Source organism: Carettochelys insculpta, chromosome 1 (genome assembly GCF_033958435.1).
Source record: "Carettochelys insculpta isolate YL-2023 chromosome 1, ASM3395843v1, whole genome shotgun sequence".
Lineage (NCBI taxonomy): Eukaryota > Metazoa > Chordata > Testudines > Carettochelyidae > Carettochelys > Carettochelys insculpta.
In genome coordinates this window covers 128,157,583-128,164,876 of record NC_134137.1, presented here as the reverse complement: position 1 = coordinate 128,164,876, position 7,294 = coordinate 128,157,583, and the positions used below count along the sequence as shown (strand labels likewise).

Genomic DNA, 7,294 nt, shown 5'->3' with positions numbered 1-7,294 from the left:
GCACAGGATTGCAGGAGCTCCCATAATGACCACATTTCTCGTTATTCATCCCAGTCTGAAGCTGGCTGCTACGTGTGAACTCTATACCCGCTCTAGGCTTCCTCAGGAGCCTGGCGCAGCTACTAAGCTGTCTCACCAGTTATGCTACATGGAAAAAGTGAATGTGGAAGGCAGGGGGAATAGTAGAACTTTTCTGAACAGTCAGAGTCATGTTTCCTGTAGGTTTTGAAATAAACTATTTTTGTTTATTCAGCGACTTGAGGGGTTTTTTTAACTGAAAATACTTGTTTCAAAACGTCCAGAGGGATATCTTTCTTCTTTTATTTCCCTCCCATCATTCCTTTAGTTTCAGTCTGCCATTAAATTAAACTAGGAGAAATAAAATTACAACCTGCAAAAAGGATTTAAATTTACATTTTCCAATGTAGGTTTAAAAAATGGAAAAAATGTGAGAATACCTGACTTTTAAAGGCTATTGTACCCACCTCTTAGCTGTTTGGATATGTTGTTGGTTTTAAAGCAGTTGCTTGTTGGTGTTTGCAGCCAACAGCAGCAGAAGCAAGCAGCCTATATACCTACAGTACTAGGCAGTCTTCAGCTTTCTCCCTGGGCCTTTTCTGTGTTCCAAGGGAGGGAACTAGGAGCAAAGAAAAAAGCAGAAGGTCAATTCATGTGTTGGCTGTCTTACAGCCATGGGATTCCCAGCTCTCCACTCTTCCGTGAAATCAGGACCTTCCCCCGCAGCCTGCCAGTGAAGAGAGGAAGAAACCTCTCAGCAGCCTTTTCCTGTTGGTGCTGTATACAATCCCTCATCACCCAGAGACCTGTACTCCAAAGGGACCCCCAAAACTCCACCCCTATGCCATCTGACCAGGCCCTCCAGCTGCAAAGGCCCCGACTGAAACTTCCAATTGCATTTTCCCCCAAATAACTCTGCACTGTGCCACCAGCTGCATAAAGGTTCAAATGTTTCATTTCATGACGCATTGTGATGCTCATGGCAGTGCATGTCTGGAAAGTTACTGCACTTCTGAGCTGGTTATGGAAGGCCCTCTGCTTTCAGCCTCGTGCCTTGGCACTCACCCAAGGCAAAACAGTAAACCTCTGGAAATGCAGAGCTGGACATGTCTCTTTGCTGGATGCTAAACCACTTGTTATAAAGAAATGCATTTCTAATAAGAGTTCACCTGTCCTGTCTCACTAGAGTTCATTTGGCATTGGAAATAGAAGGAATGGCTTCCAGAGGAAGGAGTTCTAGTTGTACCTAAATGAAAATGGTGGTGAAGGATAGGTTAGGGGCAACCCAGAGTTAAAGTTACAATTCCACAGCATTAAGAGACTTGTTAAGCTTTAAGCTGTGATGCTGTATCTCACTGCAAGTTAACTTGAGTTGGATGGAGTAGTGTCAAGAAATACAACCTGCAGCATCGCAGAACTGTGAAGTTAAAAACAAATTCCATTGACATTGCATCATATCGGAGGAGCCCAAAACAGGGACTGATATTTTCATCTTGTGTACAGAGGGAGGGGGGACAGAGAGAGAGTAAAGCAAGAAATCAAAATTGCCCCCATCTAGCAAGTCATCAACCTTTGTTTGAAAAGTGACACCACAGCACAGTGCACCAAGCTGAGGATGAGAGAGAACACCTTCCTACCTATTTCCCTTTCACTCAATAGAAGTATAGCGGGAGGCAACATCACAGAGTCTGTTTTTATCTTTTGCCCAGTGGGAACTCCACCCCATCCTTGCTTCACTTCTTGCTCCACCCATTCTGCTCCCTCTCCCGAAGGCCTACCCATCCACTGCTCACTCATCTCTGCTACCTCTTCACCGAGCACCTTTTGCCACCTGCTCACCGATCACTGGCCAGCCCCACAGCAACTCTGTGCACTTTACTTTTTCAGCTGACTTGTCAAACCCTTTTTGCCTTCTTCATTTAAGGTGTTGGAATAAGTGCCCTAGTTAGTCAACTTCTGAACTGAAGTCTTTGCTCCTTCCAGTACATTTACAATTTAATATTTCTCTGACTGATCCAAGTGTAGCTTCCATTGCCGGACAAAGATCTCATCCTATTTTAGGAGACACCTGGGTTGCATTGTTTGGTGATCCAAGTGATTTCAACAGTAGACTGACGAGAGAATAGTGGTTGCGTTCTCTGAGCGTAGTAGCAAAAGTAGCCCACCAGCCTCCCTATTTAGATTCATCCCATCCTGATAGAACTTTCCAAAGTCAATAATAATGGGCGCAGTAATTTTAAGACAACAGTCACAGATCACCAAATAACCTGGGCAACATATGTTTTTGAATCACAAAAAAACCCAACCCCTCTATTTGTAATTCTTCCAACTGGATTAAATCACAAATGAGTAATTTGCCATTGTTCACCTTCCACTTTAATACATCACTCCAGAATATTAAAAGTGAATTTTCTTAGCTGAAATCATAATGTACAATATGGATTAAATGTTGGAGACCTAGTCGTACAAAAAAAAGATAAAAAAAAAATCAAGGCATCAAGTCTGTTTGCTATGCAGATTCAGATTATTTCTTTATTATCTTTCAGGCCATGAGTGTCAAGAAGCAATTTATTTTCAATTCTCTTAGCTTGTCCTTTTACAGAACATAACACAGAAGTGGTGAGTTCTGAATTTCTTGATGTGAATGATGCAGGGCTTTCACACTGATTTACCTGCTCTATACCTTTTTCAGTGCTCTGTTTTTATTAATTACAGAGATATAGGATACAGAGAAGAATCAAGATTAAAAAACCACCTGGCAGAATTTCCAGCAGACCTTCAAATGCTGATGGCCTTGATTTCTCAAATATGTTTAGTCCCTGCATTGCTAGTTTTTACTTATCAAGATGCAACACAATGAATGCAATGCTGAAAAGTATATTAACATCATGTCATTGTTCACAAGCAAAGGTCAGGGAAGCAACCCCTTTGGCTGTGGCCATACTAGAGAGTGACATCGAAATGGCTTATCCCTATCTGTTACTTTGAAATAAGCCATTTCAAAATAACTGCCATGGAAGCGACTACACACGAAATGCGGATCAACGTTGCAATCTGCAACATCAAAAAGACTCCCAGTCATTTCGAAATGGAGCGGCTACACAGCCACAGCTTCATTTCAAAATTAAAGGGCAGGAAATGGCGAGGGTGGGGTCAAATGGCTGACAAGGCCTTCCCAGAGCATGGGCGAGCCAACCCCTTAAAGGGCCCCTCCCAAACACATCCCCTGTGCACATGCTGAGGACCCTGACTGCTTGCAGCACACGACCTCCAGCACAGAACTCGGCAGAGACTTGGTTACCACCACACAACTGCCTGACATGGACCCGCAGCACTTCACTGACGGGGACACCTTGGACATCGTGGCCAGCCTGATGGCCATCCTGACAGCCTGCCATATGAGGTTACGTGCTGCCCGACACGTGGCCAGCCTCCTGCAGGCTCCCCTCCATGGTGCATCCGGAGCACCCCCTCGCCCTCCTCTGCTGCTGAGGGGCTCCCGGGCACGTCCAGGGGACTGGGGTGGCTGGCAGATGCCGAGGCTGTGAAGACATAAGGGAAGAGGGTGGTGCCCCGTCATTCATGAACCCGGGTACCGTGGGCTAGATGCCTTGTGCCCACTGCCATCCCACCCTGCTTGTGGTGAGGGGGTCTGAGGCGGCCCGTCTGCTGTGGGGTCCATCAGTGTGGGGCCATTAGAGTGGCTGCCCCAGCCCTCCCGGGCTTCTGACCCTCATGGCAGCCCATGGCCCCATGCGGGCCCCACCCCCCAGCAACAATGACGGCCATCCCCAGGTTCCTGGCCCGTGGCCATGTGCCTAGGCCTGTACCGGCTGCATTGGGGACCGCCTCCTCCCCGCATGACCAGGGCACCCCATGACCGGTCCTACCTGAGGGTTCCTCAGGTGGTTCAGGGGAGGCCTGGGTGGAGGTAGCCAGGCTAGGGCCCTCGGAGGGCTCAGCCATGCACAGTGGTCCCTCGCTCCCACTGTCACTGTCCCTGCTGCCAGTAGGTGCTTCGGGGCCTGCAGTAGCGGGGGTCAGGCTGGGGCTCCTCGCCCTGCCTCTCTGGCTCTGCCATGTCAGGGTCTCCTCGGGTGGTGCAGCCTCCCTGGGTCCCAGCAGCTGGTGGAGCTTCCCTGAAGTAGTGGCAAGTGGCTGGCGCTGCCCCTGACTGTCTGGTTGAGTCCCTTGCTTGGGCATAGCCCTGCCGCAGCTCCTTCACTTTGGAGCAGACCTGGTTGGGGGTCTGGATGGGGTGGCCCCTTGCAGCGAGGTTGCTGGCGACGTGGGTGAAGGCATCTGCATTTCTCTTCTCCCCCTCCGTCCTGAGCAGGACGTCCTCGTCCCCCCAGACAGCCCACAGGTCCCGGACTTCAGCTTCCAGCCAGAGGGCCCCCCCTTCTCTTTGGGGCCTGCCCAGAGCCCTGGGAGCCCTGCCACCTGGTCCACTTGCCTCCACAGGGATCCTGGGGGTCTTGGCTGCTGGCCATTGGTCCAGCCATGGTGGGGTGTCGCTTTCTGGGGGTGCCAGGGAGTGTCATCTGGCACCTCATGCTCCTATGGCTGCCAGCACACTCTCAGCTTCCTGAACGGGGTTTCTGTTTCCCTGCAGCTTTAAGGCACCCAAGCAGACAGCCATAGAGCTCTGGCTGCTGGTGGGAGGGCCCAGCTCTGTGGAGGACTTTTCATTTCGAAATGGCAGCCAGGGAGCGGCTACACACATTTCATTTTGAAAGTAACATGGAAAGGGGGCGTTATTCCCAAACAGGAGTGGAATAACCGTTTCGAAATGAACGCCTATTAATTTTGAAATTAATTTCGAAATGAGCAACTGCTATGTAGTCACTCTCCTGCTCATTTCAAAATTGCCTCTCCTTTCAAAATAATTTTCAAAATGAGCTGCTAATGTGGCCACAGCCTTTGTGTGAGTATGTGCATGCAGAAAGGTATAACATTTCCCTTCTGGTTTTTCTTTTTTATGATCTTACTAATGGTTCCCTCATTGCAACTGTAGGACGGGTGCATTTTTTTTTAATTCCAGTGTTAGTCATCACTACTTTATTGATGTGGTTACACATCTATCATGGTTTAAAATTCTCCAGGCTGGCTTTGAGCTCTGGGGCTACATCTACACAAAATATTTTGAAATCTCTTAATTTTGAAATAACACAACCAAACACAAAATGTATTTCTTAGGCCATGGCTCCACTACCGCTCCCTTTTGGAAGGGGCATGTAAATTATGGCTGTTCAAAAATGCAAGTGAGGCACTGATATGAATATGCATCACCTTATTTGCATAATGATGGCCACCAGGACTGTAGAAAGTGCTGATTTCAAATTAAAAATAGCTGCGTGGCTGGGATTCCTTCGAAAGGGTGCCCCAATTTCAAAAGCACCCTTCTTCCCAAAAAATTTAGGTGACTTTGAAATTGGGGCACCTTTTCGAAGTAATGCCAGTTACATGGCTATTTTTAGTTTAAAATCAGCTCTTTTGACAGACCTGGTGGCTGCTATTATGCAAATGAGCTGCTGAATATTTATATCAGCACCTCATTGGCATTTTCAAATGGCTGTAACATACATGCCCCTTCTGAAAGAGACGGGTAGCAGCACCATGGCCCGAGTAGCACTTAACTATTTCGAAATAGCATTTTCGGGTCCTTAGTGCTATTAGAAAATAGTGCCATTGGAGCCCATTATGGCCTATTGATTGCAAAATAGGCTTCATTCCTCAGGCAGTGAGGTATATCGCAAGCGAAAGAACGAATCCCATTATTTCAAATTTATTTCAAAATAGTGTGTGTGTCATTTAGACAATGCCAAAGTTATTTCAAAATAACTGCTGCTGTTTCAAGATAAATTGGCCATGTAGACATAGTCTGGGAGGCCAGAGAAGACACTATTGCAACTAGTTTCGAGAGTGGCAGCAGCAGGCTAGGTCAAGGATCTCAAGAACCAACCCCATCAGTACATGTTAGTGTCATCAAAATGTTCTGAGCTCACCGACTGTGCAGGCCAGGTTCTTGTACTGCTTTTCCCACCATGTGCCATTCCCCTTCCTTTTGGTCCACCTGCTCACTGAGCTGGAGGAAGGAAGATATTCAACAGGTTTTTTCCATTCCATTACTGTAGGGTTGCATACACACTGGAGCATTGGTTTTGTCTCCCACTGCCATGGCAACAAGAACTCACTCCTTCAGAAAATACCCAGCAGAGGCTGAGAAAAATCTCCAGAGGGCATAATGAACCAGAAGCCAGTGATTTCCCTAATGGTGGGGAGGGAGAAAAAGAGCCTGAAGAGAAGCAGCGTTGAAATGTGGGATGTCAATCAGAGGGCCAGAGCCATACAGGTACTCAGGCACCTAAAGCCCAGATTTAGGCGTGACTGAGATCCACAACACTGCCACTGAGCTGCCTAACCTCAGGCCACCCCTAATGTTTTCATGTAAACATTCCCTAAGCACTTCTGTTGGTGCCTCTGAGCAGGCACACAGCTGTCTCAAGCAGGCATCCCTCTGTCTATCTCATACCCAATCCTCAGTCCAGGCAAAGATGCATATCCCTCACTTACCTTCCTTGCTGAGGACAGCCGGTTAGGTGTGCTCAGAGCATGCCAAACTCCATGCAAAACAAAGCTGAGCTCTGTTACAACCTTTAGTCCCTGAGTTAAACCACTCACCCAGGACCTAGAATACACACACACCCCACTACACACACACCTTTTCATTCTTTCCACCCATGTCAGTCAGGAGGTGAGGTTAAGCACACATAGGTGAGTTCCTGGGTCAGAAAGACAGACTGAGGTAGATTTCTCTCACTCTTGCTCAAGCCCTTTAATTAAATATTAATCGTTCAGACACACCTCTGAGTGATGGTCCCAAACACGGAACAAGGAGGTATGCGGGGGAGGGGCGGCTCTTCCTGGCTCCACCAAGACTCGGGGATCCAGGAAGGAGGCCACAGCCCCCACTGCTCCCCAAAGCCCCGGGGAAGCGGCAGCCACTGGTGTTCCCCAAGGCCAATGGAAGCGGGAGGGACACAGCAGTCACCTACATTCCCCTGCTTCCCTGAGCCTTGGGGAAGTGACTCCCGCCAGCAGCTGCACCTGTGCAGCTGCCGGCAGAAAAGGTCAGCCGGGGGAGGGCCCAAATATGGGACAATTAGTCTCTTTAAAAATAATAAGTAGGGATGCCTTTTTGGCATCCTAAACACGGGACCGTCCTGTCTAACACCTAAAATAATAAATAAGCACAGATGGGCACCCTAGTGAC

The 7,294-nt window shown here is 48.1% G+C and overlaps 1 long non-coding RNA gene across 1 annotated transcript; it reads right to left on the bottom strand.

Moving 5' to 3' along the window:
• Window positions 1–599: 599 nt before the first annotated feature.
• On the bottom strand, window positions 600–6,626 carry LOC142007656 (uncharacterized). The gene is made up of 3 exons (XR_012643974.1): window positions 6,595–6,626; window positions 6,027–6,106; window positions 600–637 (listed from the first exon to the last, which is right to left on the bottom strand). It is a non-coding gene; the product is annotated as an uncharacterized LOC142007656 (long non-coding RNA).
• Window positions 6,627–7,294: the final 668 nt, after the last annotated feature.